General features: G+C 51.4%; 1 protein-coding gene across 9 annotated transcripts in view; it reads right to left on the bottom strand.

The window, feature by feature from the left end:
- KDM6B (lysine demethylase 6B) overlaps window positions 1-19709 on the bottom strand; it is a 2050345-nt gene that overhangs the window by 655937 nt on the left and 1374699 nt on the right. For all 9 annotated transcript variants that reach the window (XM_069646240.1, XM_069646239.1, XM_069646242.1 and 6 more), the window contains one exon: window positions 18485-18589. The gene's annotated coding sequence lies outside the window, so the exon portion shown is untranslated. The remainder of the gene's footprint in view (window positions 1-18484; window positions 18590-19709) is intronic.

Raw genomic sequence — 19709 nt, forward strand, 5'->3', positions numbered from 1 at the left:
TGCAGGAGCTTGTCCTGAGGTGACCAGAGGTCCGAGACCTGAAGAAGATCCAACGTCGCACCCCACCCGAAAAGGGAGGAGTCTGTTGTGATCATCACCATGGGGGCTGTGTCCTGGAACCCCACGCCCACTGACAGGTTGCTGAGAGATGACCACCAGTCCAGGTCCACTCATGGAATCCGGAATCATTATCCGTTTGGAATCCGGGTCCACAGCCTGACGCCAGGAACTCCGAAGAGCCATCTGGGTCCGTCTCATTTTGAGACGAGCAAGAGGAAGAGCCAGTACACACGAGGCCATGAGGCCCAGAAGCCTCTGGAACCACCAGGCCTACATGCTCTCCGACTGCGTAAACATCTGACACGTGGCCAACAGATCTGCGATTCTGTCCGCGGTCAGATACACTCGGCAGTCTATCGTGTTCCAACGAAAACCCAGGAAAGTCAGGTCCTGTGAGACCGTCATGGAGGATTTCCGCCAGTTCACCGACAGCCCAAGATGGAACAGGAGCTGAAGGAGAGACTGGAGGTTGCCCGCTGCTGCCAACGGGAAAGGGCTGCATAGGAGCCAGTCGTCCAAATAGGGATACACATGGATACCCTGGAGACGAAGATGGGCCGCGATCACCGACATCATCTTCGTGAAGACAAGCGGCGCCGAACTGAGGCCAAAAGGAAGCACCCGAAACTGGAAGTCTCCCAAAGAGAAACGGGGGTATCTCCTGTGTGGGTTCCAAATCAGGATAAGCATGTACGCATCCTGAAGATCCACCACGCTGAGCCAATCGCCCGCCTGCAACGAGGAGCGAATCTGGCCGGGCGTGATCATCTTGAATTTCTCTTGGGGTAAGGAAAAATTGAACTGGGAAAGGTCTAGGAAGGTGCGCAAGCCAGCCTGGTTGGGTTTGGGCACAGTAAACAGCCGGGAGTAGAAGCCCTCCCCTCGCTCCCCAAGGGGAACGGGTTACACAGCTCTGAGGAGCAGAAGTTTCTGAACCTCGGCCTTGAGGGAGGGTGAGCCCGACAGCTGAAAAGGAGGGTTGAGGGGTGGGGTAGGGGGTAAAGGTAAGCGGAAGCCCGCTCGAGCGACTGACGAGACCCATCTGTCTTCTGTGATGGTCTTCCACGCCTCCCAATGAGACGCAATGCGTCCTCCCACCGGGTACTCGTGCGAGCGTGGAAAACCCTAATTTGGCAGGTTTATCGGTGGCGGTGCCACTTGAACCTGATGAGGAGGCTGAGGAACGGGAGAAATACTGTGTACGCTGTTGTCTACGGCGGTTATTCCCCGCAGGAGTATCCACTCTGCGATTCTTGCGGTCGAGGAAGCCCCTAAAACCAGAGGAAAGTCGACCATGCGACAACGGCCTTTGAGTCTTGAAGGGAGGTTTAACCAGAACAGACAATGATTTCGCTGTCTGAGTGCTGTCTTTGGTTTTGGTGAGCTCTACATCAGTAGAAGAGTGAAAAAGCTCCTTACCATCAAATGGAAGGTCCAGAACCTTGTCTTGCACCTCCTTCGAGAACTTAGTGGCATGCAGCCATGCTTGCCGCGAGGTATCAACCCCTAGCATCAGACCCCGAGCCGAGGTGTCTACGTGATGAGCCGCAGCCTCCAGGAGATCCTGGCCCAAGACCCTGGCATCGGAAAGGCCTCCTCTGAAATCCTCCAGCTTCGACCGGAATGTGCTCTTCAAACTCTGACAGACCTCTCCACATCCGCATGTTAGCTCTCGCCAAAATCAATTCTGCATTGGCCTGCCTGAGCTGCAAGGCCAAATTGGCAAAGATTTTCCTCCCTAGGGAGTCCAGGAGCTTGTCCTCCTTTCCCAAGACCCGAGTCGCTGTCGCGGAGGAGGAAGCTGCAGGTCTGGATTGCAACGTGGCCGCAGCCACCACTGTGGAGGAGGGAGGCGGACAAGACGACAAGGCCACTTCTTCCGAGGAATGTAGCCTGTACCTCGCGTCAATCGTTTTAATTTACAAAAAGTCCCAAGTGTGGCTTTTCCCAAACTCTTCGGCCCTCGGCCAGAACGTCCTTCTGCAAGAACAGGCCGGTACGCTCCAAAGGAGACAAGGTGAACGCCCCAGAAAGCATGCCCTCCTGCAGAGCAGGTGCCTCGGGCACCGGATCATCTAAGAAGCTCATCATATCCAGTACCCGGTCATGGAAAGCTCTGGTAGAGCGGGGCAGGTCCTCGTTGTCCTGATCGCCTTGAGGGTCATCTGACAGGTCCAGCTCCTGCTGAGCCGAGTCAGGCACTGCCTTGTCCACTGGGGACAATGGTGGCACAGGCGGAAGCGAAGGGGGAGGCACCACGGGCAAGGGAGGAGCCGGAGGCGCGGGTGGACATATCTCCTTGAAAAGCCCCTTGAAATATTCCCTCATGGGGTCGGTGCGCATAAGCGCTTGAAATTTACCGAAAAAGGCGTCCTCAGGAACCTGAGGAGGCCTCTCATGAGGTGGACAAATCCAGGGACGCAACAAGGACGGGTGCCAAACCAGCCCCTCCGCCGACGTATCCACATAAATCAAGGGAGCCGCCCCCGCGGGCAACGAAACATTGTGCGGAAGAGGCATCCGGGCGTTCCAATCATAAACCGGCCGGTAAGGATGCGCACAAGGGACCCTAGGTTCACTCGAAGGACCAAACCCTACACCAGGGGCCGATGGCGTAGTTGTAGGGGTAGTACCTAAGATGGCCGCCGTGTTCGTGGCGGGAACAGGGCGCCATTTTGTCCTCATCTGAGGGGAACTGCGGCACGTGAGGAAGTGAGGCAGGGGTCCCCGTCGATGGATCAGGGGTCTTAATTTTAGCCTTAAAGTAAGGAACCTCGGCAGAGCCGGTACTATGAGGCCTGGAATGTTTCTGCGACATACCAACCGCCAACTGAGCCTTCGAAGGAAGAGCCTTGGCACTGCCGGTAAAAAAAGAAACTTTCTTCATTGCCCCCTCAACAGATCTGGTGTCACCACAAGAGCAGGAACGGTGCGCTGTCACCGACAGGGCCTTGCCCGGCCCCTCAGAACTGTTGGTATCCTTAGCCTCTGTACGAGGGACCTCAGACCTAGGCCCGGTAGAAGCCTTATTGGCACAGGCCTCGAACATCCGTTCGGTAACCTCAAGCCCAGCCAAGACCTGGGGGCATACCCCGGTTTTGTTTGAGGGAAGCCGAAAGAGCAGCCTCAGAGCAAGCTCCGGTACCCCACGACTCAGTAGAACTGGGTCTACGCACAGCCCCCACAGTAGGGGCCTCGGAGTGTACTCGGTGATCACAGGCCCCTTACGGAGACCCTCGGAGAAAACTCCGGTAGAATTATTAGGCCTGACAGGCACCTCAGGGCGAACCCCGGTAACAGAGCGATAAATGCCCCTCCCGGCTCGAGAGGAACCCGGGAAGGTATCCCCCGGCCGGGGTGCTCTGAAAATCAAATAACTTACCAGGCGTTTTTTCTTCTCGTCGATGAACGCCTGAAAATGAGAAGGAGGAGTTCCACCGCTCCAACCAACATTGAAGTACCCGGACCCGGACCGAAAGGGAATCACAGTAAAAACAGGAGTCCCAACGGTGTTCCGGACCCAAACACTCTAAACAAAGAGGATGGGGATCCGCCCTCGCGAAGCGACGGTGACACGATGAACAGTCTGGAAAATCTAGTTTAAAAGACAGACTAGTAAACGAACGCTAACGAGAGCCAGAGAGGGAAAAACAGGAAGAAAATCTTCCGAGGATGCAAGTGCATCCGGCCCCGATCGTGCGGAGAAAAGGACTGATGGGCGATGCGGAGCCAAGGTGGGCGGGGTTACGGCCCCGTGCCGGGCCCCGCGCAGGAAAGAGAGGAGGGACACATTTTTGAAAAAAATGTGGATGCTTTTACAAAAGTGCTCCGGTCCCGTCGCACAGGACGGAGAGATGTCCCATAAGTATGGAGGAAAGGGGACGGGACGTAGGAGTAATCATGTCTACTCTCAGGATGAAAAAACATTTCAGGTAATGCAGGTTTTTCCCCTTGGTATAGGCTTGGCCGTCGATGAAAACATCGATGGCGTCGATGTTGTCACAACAACCTTCGATGTTGTCAAGGGAGCCTTCGATGTCTTCGAAGGAATCAAAGGAATTGTGGAAACCATCAACACTGTCGAAGGAGTCTTCGAAGAGGTCGACTGTATACTCCACCTAATGTTTTTAGAATGAGTTGTCAACGCCATGTACTCTATTGTCTTCTTTCGACCTCGATGACGCAAGGGCTTGACACCATCTTGTTTCCTTCTACCTCCGTTTTTTTTTCATGAGGTGACCGGGAAGAGTCCCTGGGTGACACCCTCGACAACTTTGCCAGACTTTGTTTTGGATCTTCCCCTGTCACGTTTCTCGTGAGCAGGGGCATGTGACTTTTTTGAGGGGGTCTGGGCCGCGTTCTCAAAAATTGTTAACATGGAAACTCTAAATGCTTCTCATTTACTCGGGGAGTCATGTTTCGAAGGACATGTTATGACTTCCTCAGATCATGTCGAGGAAGAAGAGGAAGAGGGAGATCGATGCTGTCTTTTCTTTGTCTTTTTGGAGGACGAAGAAGACGACTTCCCGGATATGCTCCTCGATCTATATTTTTTATGATGCTTCACCGAAGACTCGGCTGAGTCTTTCCTCCCCTTCGAAGAAGACTTCGGTGAACCCTCCCCCATCGCCAGTTTACCTCTGCGTTCTTTTAAGGCCTTATGGGTCATCGACTGGCACGAACCGCAGTCTTCAATTCGGTGGTCGGCACCAGAGGCAATTTCTGTGTGGATCAATTAAAGAAATTTTCCTCACATTTTAGACTTTTTAAATCCCGTCTTCGGTGTGGAATGGCTCAATGAAGATAACATATTTCTTCACGAAAAACTGAAGCGCTGTTTGTAACTATCCGAAGCAAAGCTAACGGAAAAACAGAACTGAAGCCAACAGGCGCGCTCGAGGCATTTATACAGTGGATGACATTGGTGCTCGACGGGGGCCGCCGAGGGACATCGACGCCGCAGCCTCGAGGGGAGCACCCTCTGGTGGGGAGAGAGAGAGAGAACATGTTTTCCGAAGCAGCAAAGCTGAAGGTAAGGATATATCCAAGATGAGGAATACGTGGGAGGACAATCCATTCGAAATATGGTTTTAATCCAAACTTTGGGGATGGCTCCATCCCTGACTCAGCCACTCATCCACCTACCATGTTTGTAAGATTCATTGTGATCCGCTCACAGGGTTTGCTTTTACCTGGGATATTAAGATATTCTTTTAACTGACATTTACATGCTGAGTCTTAGCATAGCAATATTACACACAGCAACTGGCGAAAGCAACTCCTGTGTAATGTGTAGTGGTGTGAATACTTGAAATCTAAACTCTTCCCTGCAAAGGAACTGCTCTCAATCCGACTACATCGAAATGAATAGATTGTTGCATACCATCAGTGGTGCACACTTCTTCTGAAGCAGAATCTGACAATTGATGGGAGATTCCACATCCCCAAACTCGGATTCCTTCGGTCGTGGCTGCTTGGGCTCCTCGTGTTGACTCGCAGGGGAAGATGGAGGCCAATCACAAACTGAGGAAGAAACAGCCAGGCCCCACTGCCTCAGATGACATGTCCGACAAGTCAAATGAACTGGAGGCAGCAAATGGCACAGGATATACAGGCCATACTCTTGCTTCCCGTCCCCTTTCCTCCATACTGAATGGGTGTTCCTTCCAAGAGACGGGAGACAGAACCTTTACCAGAAAAAAAACCTTTGCCTTTAAATTTAGAGGCGCGCGTGGGTGCAGCCCTGGGAGCATGCGCTGCCCTGACTGTCCTCTGGTGCCACACCTCAGTCCCCTTTTCCGGTTCAGGAACGGGCCGAATTCACCAGCGCTTCTGGGTTTGGCTTCAGCCATGTAATTCCATGCACGGATACTTCTTCTCTTCTGACTTTTGTCTTTTTATCATACAGGTCCTCAGGCGTCATGCTCCTCCCCGGCGAATGTCGACTTTTGCAGGGTTCAGCAGGTGTCCATCCTGCCACAGGCTCTTTCCAACTAAAGACCCCCACGCCCTCTGCCTACGTTGCCTTAGCCCAGACCACGTCTGGCAAGCGTGTACCGCATGCGACGGCGCTCTCCGAGGTCTCGGAAGAACAGACTAGTCAGGTGGAGGGAGCTCTTCCAGAGATCGCCTCCGAAAGACCTAAAGGACTTCATCTTTCATAGATCCAAGCCTAAGGTAGGGCCGCTCTTTTCCAGCGCACCCCGCAAGGGAGACTCCTTCCCAAGGACTCGTCCGCGCAGTCGGGACCGCTCAGGTCCTCATACCAGCATGAGTACCGAGGCTACATCAGCTACCGGCCGAGGGGTCAGTAGATCCTCCTAGTGGACACTCCTGAGGGACCGGAGGTTCTTTTACCGGGTCTTCACCCGAGGGGCCACACCCTAGTACAGACATGTCCGAGGGGGCGCCTATACAAAGTTCTACCGGCAGATCCGCCGAGGGCGAAACGCCCAACAGGTCTTGGCCTGAGGAACAGGGTAGGCCCCCCCCCCATGATCCACACTCAAGAGTCCTGAACGGGATGGGGCCCAGTGAGCTAAGCAACACGACGCAGGCACATGGAAGGCAGCTTGACAAAATGGCCGCCGTGCCAGATATTTCAGACATCTGCCCGATACCGCAACAAGCCAGGGAGCAGGTGGAGGAACGTACGTCTAGGTCGGACTGGTGTCAACCAAGTATATGGCCTACGGACTACCATTCATTTGCGCACGGCATGTTCCCGCTGGGTCTGTATGGACAGGGCATGCAGCGGCTCAAGAAGCCGCCCGCTACCCAGTCAATATCGCCAACCACTCCGGCATGCAAGGACAGATTTTTTTTTAAAGGTTCCTTGGCCTCATGAAATCTCCTCGGATGGGGGACGCCCTCAGTGACGTGGTCCTGCCAATGGCCCCGGCGCTGCAGACCCCAGTACCAGCCTAAACTGCCAGCTCCGGCCCCCCAACCAATCGTGCAGGTGGATCCGTACCAGCCTCTGCTGCCCCCCCTACAGCTCTGGTCTCCACTTCCCCAGCCTTCTGCTCCCAGCACCCCTCCACCAGTGCCGGACCACCGGACCCTCAGGTGGACACGGATGAGGATCCAACACCCAGTCGTCAGCCAAGGCCTTCCACAAACGTCTTGCAGGGCTGGGAGAGTACTTGGGCCTTCCTCAACCCGAGGTTGAGCAACCAGCAGAGGGAGTCCTCGCAGAAGTCCTCATGCTGCATCCCACAGCAAGAACAGGGATCCTGATGCAGAGGGACGTGGTCGCCTTGGCCAAAAAGGGCTGGCTCAATAGATGCCAAGTACAGGCAGATGGGGGGTGGGGAGGATACACTCTTGCTATCGGCCCACCCTCAGCCGCACTCTTCAGTGATCTTTGCGGCATCATTATACTCCAAGCCGCAGTCGTCCTCGGCCTCTTCCTCCGCGGCGCTGTTAGGCAAGGAGAAGATCTTGGAGGCGTACTGAAGAAGCTGTATTCCAACGCGTCCCTGCAGCTTCGTCAAGCCAACGCGGATGCCATGCTGGCAGCCGTCAACCAGAGGCTTTGGCGGGAAATTGAGTGTCCGGCGCAGAGCCAATCACGATTCAAGGTGAGACTGGCAGAGGCCAAGCTGGTGGCTCAAGACATGGAGTCCACTGTGGCCCACATCGACATCTCTGGCCAGGCCATCCGCATTGCCACGGACATGAGAAGAACAGCCTGGTTCTGTGCGACTAAATTAAACCTGGATGTCCAGAAACGCATCTTAGACCTTCAGTTCGAAGGGGGTGATCTCTTCCACTCCACCACGGCCGAGGAGCTGGACGAAAAGAAAAACAGCTCAAACGGCCAAGTCTTTATCCATCCTTACAAAGACCACATCCAAAACGTAAACACAGTCACAGCAGCGCTCGGACAAGGGGCGTACATACGGAGGGTTCCACGGCTTCCAAAAGCGGAGGTCCATGCAGCCTGACTATTCACTGACAAAATCTTGGCGCAAGCAACAAAAAAGGGGGGTGGCAGGGAGTAAGGGCTTTTTCCAGTTCCCCCTCCTCCGCAACAGCCTCAGAGGGAAAGATGGCATGACACGGCCCTACGGGTCCACATGTCTCCAGTGGGCCTAGGCTTGCTTTCCATGCACATTTTTGGCGCCAGAATTCTGCAGACCCCTGGATCCTCTCTGTAGTATCCACAGGGTACCACCTCCCTATACCAGCCTCTTCCCCTCCACTCCCACAGGTTCGGACAGCAACTCTTTTGGCGGAGATCCGGTCGCTCGTCAAGAGCCAGGCAGTGGAGGAAGTCCCAGCTTCCCAGCGTGGCTTGGGCTTTCCACCCTCAACCTCTCCCTACCTCTACAAAAATTCAAGATGGTTACGCCAGCTTTGATAGCGGAGACATTGTGCAAGGGAGACTGAATGTGCTCCCTGGATCTAAAGGACGCTTATCTACACGTCCCGATATGGCAGCCTCATCGTTCTTTTCTACGATTCAGGATCATCGGCTACCATTTCCAATACAAGGTGTTTTCTTTCGGTCTGAACTCGGCCCCACAGGGTCTTTACCAGGCTAATGAATACCGTGGCGGCCCTCAGGTCACAGGGTCACCACATCTACCCATACCTTGACGACTGGCTCGTCAGGGTGACATCTCTGGAAGTGGTGCACCACACTCGCTTGAACACACTGCACGAGCTGGGTTTTTCACTCAACCTCAAGAAGTTGCAGCTGCAGCCTACACAGAAACTGACCTTCTTGGGCCTCACATGGGACATGTGCTCCCAGCAAATTTCAAGAGGGCCACAGCGCACTTCCTCAGCAGAGAAGTGACCTCGGTCTGGTGGTACCAACACCTACTGGGTATCATGGAAACAGTCCCTTTGCCCGTCCCCCACACGAGACACAGGATGAGGAGGATACAGCTGCACTTTGCAGCATCTTGGAACCTGGAGCAAGGTTTTCAGTCAGATTATCAAAGTTCCTGCTTCGCTTCACCCAGACCTCACATGGTGGTCCAGGGACTGCAACCTGCGGACTGGCAAGCCTTTCAGGCAACCTATCCCACAGGTCCCCATCACCACAGACTCCTCTCTCAAGGGCTGGGGGGCCACCCTGGACAACCACTGCGTCCATGGCACCTGGACCTGGCAGGAGCAGGAGTACCACATCAATTGACTGGAATTAAAGGCCATCTGGCTGCCGCTCAGAGCCTTTCTTCCGGTTATCGAGAGCAAGGTCGTCCTCATTCAGACAGACAACTCGACCAGCATGTTCTATGTAAACAAGCAGGGAGGTACCAGATCCCCCCCAGGCCCCTCAACTGTGCAGACTGGCTGTCAGCATGTGGGAATGGGCCCTGGAAAACAACATCTACCTCATGTCTGTCCACCTGCTGGGGGAATCCAACCTGGAGGCAGACAGGTTCAGCAGACTAGGAGCGGACAACTACGAGTGGCAGTTGAACGACCTATTACTGCAGGAGATCTACGAATGGTGACACCCCCAGATTGACCTCATTGATCCTGGGACAACACAAAGTGCTAACTGTTTGCCTCCTGGCAGGGTCAGGGCCCGGGCTCCCTAGGAGATTCATTCCAGATTCGTGGGACGGAATGACAGCATACGCCTTCCCACCCACACCGCTGATACAGTGATTTGCAAGATCAAGGAGTCTCGCCACCTCAGCATCATTCTGATAGCACCGTGGTGGCCAGCCAGGCCATGGTTGTCAGAGCTGCTCAGCGTCTCGGAGAGGCCTCCCATTTGCCTTCCGACTGGCCCAGCACATCTTCTGGCGCAGAAGGGGGGACAGGGTCATCCACCCCCAATCCACAGAAACTAGCCCTCACAGCGTGGTTCCTGAACAGGTAATGCTAGGTCACCTCAGCCTTTCCTAGGCTAATCTAGAGATCATTCAGGGTGCCAGGAGCAAGGCTACCAGTGCCCAGTATAAGAGCAAGTGGACCAGGTTCTGCCACTGGGCAGACTCGAAGGCCATCAACCCCCTGGCTTGCAACCTAGACGACATGCTCTCCTTCTCGGCATACCACGCCCATGTAGGCGTGCAGGTAGATACTTGCCGCACCTACCTGGCAGCCATTGGGCTTACAGAAACTCTGAGGAGACCTTTTGCTCTTCAAACCCCATCGTCAAACATTAGACTGGAATCGCCAGGCTCTACCCGCCTCAACATAGTTTTGGGTGCCCTGGCGGGCAAAATAATGGCGTCGTCGGACATCAGGCTGGTCACCATCAAGGCCTTGTTAGTCAGTCTCACCTTGGCTTGCAGAATCAACGAAATCGAGGTGTTGGTCGCCTCAGAGCCATATACTACTTTTCACAGCGATAAGGTAGTCCTGCTGACACACCCAGCCTTCCTACCCAAGGTACCTTCCGCATTACATCTGAACAAAGAAATAGTCCTGCCTACATTTTTTGCTAAGCCCAAAGATGAGGCACAGAGTTCTGCACTGCTTTAATGTCAGGCGTGCCTTGTAATTCTACTTGGACAGGACCAAGGGCTTCCGCAAGTCAGGCGCACTTTTTGTCACCTTTGGTGGATCAAGGCAGGGGTATCAGTCGTCCAAGGCCTCCATTACCTGTCGGAGGATTTCGCCCATCAAAAAAGCTTACGAGGGACAGCATAAGCCACTGCCGGCCAACATGCACGCCTACGCGGTCAGAGCCAAGACAACGGCAATCGCTTTCCATGGGCATGTCCCCTGGTGGGTCATAAGCAGGACGGCCACATGGGCCACCCCTTCAGCAAGGACTACTGTTTGGACGCTGGGTCTAGATCAGACACAGCCATCGGACAGGCAGTTCTTAGAAACCTATTTGCTTAAGGAGGGTCTCCTCTCCACCCTGGGGCTACACTCTGTTGTAATCACCCATGCAGTATGGAGGAAAGGTGACGGGACATTAGCGTAATTATACGTTACTCACTGTAGTGACTAAAATACTCTTAGTCCCCTTTCCTCCATTGTCCCATTATCCTCCCCCCTAATAAAACTGGTGTCATTAGGCAATGACAATCTATTGTCGACGTGTCTATGGGGACTGAGGTTTGGCGCTGGAGGGTGGAGTCAGGACAGCGCATGCTCCCAGGGCCGCACCCCAGCACACCTAAATTTAAAGGGGAAGAAGGTTTTTTCTGGTGAAAAAGGTTCTGTCTCCCTTTCCTTGGAAGGGACGCCCATGCAGTATGGATGAAAGGGGACTAAGGACTAAGAGTACGCTAGTCACTACGGTGAGTAACTTGTAATTTAAACAATCCATGAAGAATGCCAGTAACATTCAGACAGGGATTCGTAACCAGGTAGATGAAGATGAACATAATCTAGGATTTAGATAAAAGGTTGAATTCTCAAGTGAATGGCCTGCCAAAACTACCCCAGTTCCTTCAACAGATTTGTGGGATTCGAGAACATCCAGCCAATCAAGTAATAACAAGCATATTTGGAGTCCTTGACTGTTACAAAGCAAGTAATACAAAGAAGCTGCTCAGTAAACCTCTACAACGCTCTCAACGTATACATTTAGGATCTTGTCATGCTCGTTGCTTTTTCAGACTTAAGCAGAAACCGAGTATGGGAAAACTTTTACAACAGTCTACTAAAATGGCCCTCTTCTAGCACAAGGCACAAAACAGATCTGACAGGCAAACCATGAAATATGGTTTGCCAAAGATATAGAAAACTTGTCTTGGAGAAGAGAAGCTGGTTTCGAGAAGCGATACAAGTCTTCCAGGGGAAGGGAATCGGACCTACCTAAAGCTTTGCCTCAGTTTTTCCCCAAATTCAAGACTAAAGATAAGTCCTTAGAAGTATCCAACCCAAAAGAAATTCCCACAATATTGAAGAAATATGGTCAGAAGCAGGTTCACAAGGTTGTAGGAACGAAAGATGGCATTCCTGCAATGCTCAAGCATCAGCATCTGGCCAACATCTTGTCTGCCACTTTGGAAGAAAAGAATTACTCAATCCAATATGCGGTTTCATTTCACTCTGTTACACAAGTCTCACCATCTTTAATGCAGCCACGGTATTGGAGAAGGTTACTTTTCCTTGGTTAGATTCCTCAAATAAATACTTGGCTCTATGCATCACAAGGTCTCAGAACAGCATTCGTGTCACCTCAAGTTCACTGGCAGCCATTCCATTGCTCCTTACCATCCTCCAGGTCTGTGTACATGTGGAAGGTTCTAAGTTCGAATAGAAATGGGGTGAATAATCCTGTAAAGCATTTGAAATTCCTGACCCAACTGTGTAAACCAGGAACTGATATTGTTCTTCTCCAAAACAAGATCAGGCGATTACATAGGGGAAGAGATAGTAGCCTGCCCTGCCCATATAAAAATAGACCCTAAGAGGAAGCCAACGACAAGTGCCCAGCTCAGCTTCCAAATGGCTCGCATCTACAGATGGTTAGCCTCGCTTTGCGAAACTAATTATCATCTGAATTAGGATGAAAGATGAATATAATGGGCTAAAGGAAGGCGTACTGGTATCCAGCTTCCTGGTTTCAGAGGAAGAAGCCAGGTCAACAGTACAATGGGCTAATAACCAAATGCAGCAATCTGTAACCTGCAGTATGCTGGGACCTGTGGTCACCTCGTATCACCTCAAGAAGATGCCCCGTTTGTTCACCAACACAAATCAACTGTCTCGTAGGCTTCAATTTCCTCCTTCCATTTTTTCAGGTCAGTTGAGAGTAGGGAGACAAGTTTATGCAAGAGGATTTCCGAGATCAGAGTGCACAAAGCAAAGGCACAACTGATAACTGGCATGAAGGCACTGAATAATCACTCATGGCCCCACTTGCCCCAGTCTCAAACTGTCCGCTGCCCTCTTGCCCCCCTCAAACCTTTGAGGCTGGTTCCACATGTAGCATGGGCAGTGAAAGCAGTGCTATCCTCGCACAGTACAAGGGATGGCAGCAATGCAAGCTCCCCTCACATACGAAACCGATACAGCAACAAAGCAAGTTCACCTGGCACACATACAAGTCGAAAGGGCACCTACAATGCACTCCCCTCACAAATTGAGGGCACTAAATGTACAACAGTTGAGGAAGCATGACATGCCTTCATCAGGTGCTGGAAGATTAGGTTTTAACCTACCTATACACTGAGAAGATAACTTTTCACAGTGCTACTGCCAGAAATCTCCGATCATATACACTCCCTTCCTAATAGTCCATGGGCCTCTGAACAAGTAAGCATTACTTCCTTCTCAATAAACCTTGGCACCACACAAGGTTGCAGGAGTGCATCCCATAATGAATTTCTAAATAAAAGCTAGTACTCCACTCAGAGCACCACATCAGTTCCTTGGTTGAGAACCAGCTAGCCAGTCTTACCCTTTCAGAAAGCAGCAGCGTACTGGATCACCAAATACTACAGCCACCACTACAAAATTGGATGCAGATCGCCAGAATGGACCTTAAATGGTCAATCATGTTCTCATATTAGTGTCAACTTATCTAAATGAGAATGGCAAAGCCCAGTATTAAAAGAATGAAAAACTGATAGAGCTTCCGTCAAGTTAACAGGACTAAAATTAAAGGTGGGCTGTTCTGAGAAAGGCCAAATAGCACGTTACCATTCAATAGGCTACTTCCTGAGATAATGAAGAAGCTGGAGTTCCTCAGATCCCCACCTATTTCTATTCCTTCTGACCCACCAAAGTCAATTGTCACAAAAGGAACATATTTTAATTTAAACCTGATCAGGGACAAACTCCAAATCCTCCAACTGAACCATTGCATAGGTCTCATTACCCCTTACCCAGCCAAGAAACAAGCAGCTGGTTTACTTTGGCACCATTTACATTCAGCGGCTCCAAGAAGCAAACCCAAACTATAGCAGACACAAAGCTATGCTAAAATGCACCTTAAAGTAAGAAAACATATTCCCTGACCCAAAAGCCCACCATTAGCCAGCAGTAGAGTGAACAATCTAATCAAAAGTAATTCCCGGAGAGTGCTAAAATCTACCCAATTTATCCTGATCCACGGACAGTGGGTGTGATGAAAGAAACCTAGAAGCAGAGCTCTTGAATAATGTAGTCCATCCACTCAGTAGAAAATAATCTATGAAAGATTGACGCTGGAGCTGCAAAACCTGCTTTTCAGGAAAAACCTTCAACCAGTAAAGCCAGGTAGCAGACTAAACCGCCAATTATTTGTAAAAAGGCACTGGGCTTAATCTATCGCTTAGGGAGCCCTATAACGTTCCACGAATCCCAGGTGCACCCTCCTTTAATAAACTACATCCAACATTGCCAACACTATCCTTCCGGAGCAGCACCGGCTGCCTATTGGGGGTGGGAGGATGGGGGATGTCAAACCAGGTCGACCTAATTCGAAACGCTTGCAAGCAACAAGCTAGACCCAGCTAAACCCCTTTCCAACTAAGAAGCAGGCTCAGGTTGTTTTTTGTGTGCGTCCCATTTGTGGATTCTCCGAGAGGAGTGAGTTGGGTGGTCTGCTGCAAACAGGGAGCCTTGCTCTGCTCCTGGGAGTGGTGGTGGTGGACTGAAGCCTATTCACAGTAGACAGTGGGCAACTACTAACACGTCATTCTTGAGGATACAGTCTGGGACCGGACTCGCCACATTACAAGCCTCCATGGGACTTCCATATGGGCCACACCAAGATATGGGCCACGGCAGATCAGTGGCAACCAGCTTCACTTCCGTTACTCTCAATGCTTGTTCCGCCATTAACGCCTCTTCCGACATCGGTCTTCGGTCTCCTTCTTGAAGACTTTGACCAGAGTTTCTAGCCCTCACCGAGATATGGTTCAATGCCAGCTGTCACTGCTCTTGACACTTTGCTTCCCAAGAGATGAAAGATCCTCTCCAAGGTCAGGCCCAACCAGTCTGGAGGTGGAGTGTCCCTACCATCATACCCACTCAATGCTATTCTTCCTTCGAATGCCTCGTCTGCAGGCTTGGGGTTTCTTCTACCCTCTCACTCTTGCCACCATCTACAGCTCCCCCTGGCCCAGTCTCCCTCTTGCTTTCTGAATGGGCTGATCTGGCCTAGTCGCTCCTGACGTCTACCTCTCCAAGCTTCTCCTCCTCAAGACTTCAGCATTCATCTAGACTCTTCTGATGTTACCACTGTACTCTTCTGCAACCTCTGGACTCTTTCCCTCAACATTCTTCCCTCTGGTCTGACCCACTCAGCCGGACACACCTTGGATGCACTCATCTCAGCAGACATCCCCATCTCGAACCCTCTCACTACACCTCTCTCCTGGTCTGACCATGCTCTCTTCTCACCTGGAGCTCCTGGGCTCCCTGGCTAAGCCTCTGCCTGCACTGCCATTCTCCTTCTCGGTCATTCGACTGTTGAAGACAGTGTCAGTAGCTGCGTTTGCCGACACCTTCACCCCCCCCTCCGACTCCTGCCATTGACTCCCCCACCAATACAGTCCTTGCTAACCTTCACCTCTCCATCTCCAACACCCTTGACACCCTCGACTCTGTCATGAGGATCCGTATGATGCCTGCCTCCAAGCGCAAAGGCTGGCATGATTCCGAACTAGCCTCTCTGAAACACAAGAGCAGAGTTGCTGAACAGAAGTGGCAGGTTTCAAACACATCCACAGAAAAACTGGCCTGTCGCCTGCTCCATCCGCTCCAAGAAGAGGGCCCATATCCAAGCTCAAATCTCTGGGTCCGCCAACAATATGGTTCAACTGTTCCAAATCTGTAAGGAACTCGCCCATCCTACTGCAGTCTCCACTGTTCTTCTATCCCAGGCCCTCTATTGTACTGGCCTCCCATTTCACAACCAAAACCCAGGAAATCCTGTCCTCACTTCGCTCTACCCCCTCATTCACACACCTGCTCTCGGGCCTCCATTGCCCCCCCCCCATGCCCTCTTCCTCCCCCATACTCTAATCCTTCTCGCCATAGCACCGGATGAGGTCTCTAAAGCTCTTGCTTCTATTACAGTCTCCTACAAACAGGTGCTCCCCTGCTCCTCCAAAACTATCAAGGACAACATTTCCTCTCTCGCCTTGGCCGATTTTTGTAACCAGTCCTTTGCCACTGGCTCCTTCCCACTATCCCTCAAGCATTCCCTTATGTACCCTCTCCTAAAAAAATCTGCTGTCGGCCCCTCCTGCCCGGCTAACTACCGCCAATCTCTACGACCCCCTTCCTGGTCAAACTCTTGGAGCAGTTGGTCATCTCCCAACTGACCCAACACGCTGAATCTGTTGGCTGTCTCCATAACCATCAGTCTGGCTTCAGGCCATCCAGAGGCACGGAAACTGCTCTCCTGAACACCCGTGAAGACCTGCCCTCAAACCTCGACTTCAACTCGAATCCAGGGCTCCAACCTCTCACTGTGGCTCTTTAATGTCCATCTCGCTCCACTTGGACACCTTCATTCCACTTTCTCCCCCCCACACCCACTTCCAGTGTTGTGCAGATTACACTCAACTCTTCTTCAAACTTCCCTCTGACCCCCCTTGCTTCTTCCACTACCATTCCAGACTGCCTTTCTGATACAGTCCTGGTGTGCCTCTAATGATCTGTCTCAATGCCAGCAAGACTGAGATCTGTCCCTTCCGGATCCCTGTTGCCACTCTACCTCCAAAGCCCCCTTCTCTCAGGCCACCCTCTATGGGTCCCAGCCCCCAGTCCGTCATCTGAAGCAAGAAACCTTTGAGTCGTCTTCAGCGCCTCTCTTTCTTTCCTCCCTCACATCAAGGACCTTGCCAAGGACCCCATTCCCATCTCCACCTCCTGAGAGGCATTCTTCCTTTCCCCAGAATCTCGGCATATCAATGTCTGTAGAACACTGCTACTCTCGAGGCTGGATAACTGCAAAAGCCCTCCCTAATCTACCCTCTTCCTCTCTTAGCCCTCCCCATCTTAGTCAGAATGGGGCTGCAAGACTAATCCGTGGCCTCAAGCCCAGGGACTGTATCACTCCAGCCCCAAAATCTCTCCACGGGCCCCCGGTCACTGCCAGGAACAAATTCATATCCCTCTGCATCATTCATAAGGCTCTCTGTGGCCTGGGACCACGCCATCTGCAATCCTCTCACCAAATACTCCTTCTAGGTTTTTACGTTCCTCGGCTCCAACACGGTGTATCAAGCGCTTCTCTAAGCCGCATGCTGAAGGCCGTTCTTTCCTAGGCTGGTTCCCTCCTCTGGAACAGCCTCCCCCCACCCAGTCTTCAGCCGGTTCTCCTCAAATTCCAGAAGAGCCTCAAGACTTTCCTCTTCACCTCCTCCTTCCCCTCCCCCTCCTGTGCTACACTCCTCAGTCGCTGAGATTGGTGGCCTTGACCCTTGTGTCCTTTTGGGCCCTTGCCTTCCTCCTAATCGCCTGCAGCCCCTGCCCTCCTAGCACTTGCCCCCGGGCACCCACCAGCCTGTGTTCCCTCACAGGACTGCACTCATGGCACCAGCAGATAACCATTGTGTACTACCTCTGCCAAAGCACTTACCAGCTCCTGGCAACTCACTGCCTCGCACCCCCCCTCTGTGATTCTCCCAGCACTAACACCCTTCCCTTGTCTCCCTCCCCCTGTGCACTTGCAAGATCCGAATGCTCACAAGGCCTAGTAGGACCACCTCTTATGCAGTTTCATTATTGTATTTTATTGCCTTTGTCGCGTGTTCTCCTCCCCTTCCCTATGGGCGACTTGAAACACAATTACTTATTGTATAAACGCCTTACAAATGCACAATAAAATAAACAAAAAAGGGGCGACAGGCACATGGCATTCAACTGACCCCCTCCCCTCGCCCCCCCCTCCCCCAAGGTTCAAACGTACTCTGAAGTAGCCGAAAGTAATTTTTCACAACATGGTACAAAAAAATAATCAGTCCACATAAGTACAGTTTGGTCAGCAACAGCTGCAAAATCTTGCCGCAAATAGGTATAGCATAGGCACAAAAACAGGTGCAGCACAAGCAACAGCGTAAGTCCCCCAGCACCTCCCACTCAACCTCCACGTGCCCACAATAGCAGTAGCAGTGCAGGCTTCACTAATTAAGAGACACACTGTATGACGACCCCGCATACACTGGAAGCAGCACAAGATCCCCTCAAACAGCCACAGCATGGGCATTAGGTATATAGCAAAGGACGGAGAGATAAAAGATGGGTGAGCTGACCTTATTGCTTGGTGGGAGGAGAGAAATGCAAAGCTGCCATAGGGAAAATAATGTGCTGCTTTTTAATATTAATATTTAAGATCAGATACAAACAATAACACATTTCAAGAACACCATGCTTCCAAAAAAATCTAAAAAGTCAAAAGCAGAAATAAATGGTAAAATGTTCACATAGCGCTCACCGAGTACCATGGAGCCGGGATAACATTATGCATCACGCTTATGTCAAACCAAAACACTATTAAAAAAACTAATTAAATAAAATAATTTAAAAAAAACACTGAATAAAGCAATCTTACCGGGTTTGTCTCATTGGCTGGCCGTGCCCCGGCCTGGCGCCCTTATGAATGGGTGGCAGACAATTGAGGCAAAGTTACGATCCGGCCATGGCGCAGACATATACCCTATGAAAGAGAAGGGAAAACAATACATTATTGCCACATCATACCGCCAAGGGCTTATGGATTCAAGAGAATAAATACCACAGCAGTTAGGCAATTTCTCTAGAACCCACAAATGGCATTAAGTGACCATATAGGAAGTTCGTGCTATGCATTTTTCAATTAGATGCAAAATGAAAACCATAGGTTTCCAAAACTCAAAACTATCGAAGAACACCTGAACAAACAGCAATGGGTTTAAAACCTGTAATTCATTCATAGGAATGACAGCACATCCACACATTACTAATTTTCGGTTATGGGGCATTCCCATATATTACTTATGGGAAGACTATAAGAATGAATTTACCTTCATGGTGACTTTTACTCGGAGTCCGTAGGTCTTTCTTATTGAACACGTGCAGGGGCCTGCCACCTAATGCCAGGATCCAAACTGCTTCTCACAGACGTTAAACAAAACTGCCTACACGCCCACTTTCCTACCACATGATTGCTTACATTACTTAGTTCAACTGTCTAAAAGAAAATCAAAGGAGCAGATGGGAGGGTGTTTAGAGCAATGGGCTAATGTTTGGGAATAAGCCATTGTGCAGGACATCTGGATTTTGTCAGTACATGTTCTGAGAGTCGAATCTAGAGGCAGACAGCCTCAGCCAGCTGGGCTCAGACAACTATGAGTGGCAGTTGAACAAGAAGGTACTTACAGAAATGTTCAGCAGGTGGGTTCACCTGATAGCTCTTTCTGATAGCTCCCCAGTGGCCCGCCAGGCGGTGGTTCTCAGATCTGCTGAAATTGTCGGACTCATCTCTGGTTCCCCCTTTCTCTTGGACCGGACCCTCTCCTGGTACAGAAGGGGGGGGGGGGGACGGTCATCCACCCCTCACCGGAGAAACTAATCCTAGCAGCTTGGTCCCTGGGCAGGTAATGATTCAACATCTCCAGTTGTCTCGGGACAATATGGAAATCATCCAAGAAGCCAGGAGTCTGGCCACACAGAAACCATATAAAACCAAATGGACCAGATTGGTTTGTGGGCCAAAGAAAACGGAGCGGACTCGCTGCTATGCACGCTAGACCATGTACTATCCTTCTCGGCTTATTTAGCTAGATCAGTGGTCCAGG

This window comes from Ambystoma mexicanum, chromosome 1p, assembly GCF_040938575.1.
Source record: "Ambystoma mexicanum isolate Mex_15411 chromosome 1p, UKY_AmexF1_1, whole genome shotgun sequence".
NCBI lineage: Eukaryota > Metazoa > Chordata > Amphibia > Caudata > Ambystomatidae > Ambystoma > Ambystoma mexicanum.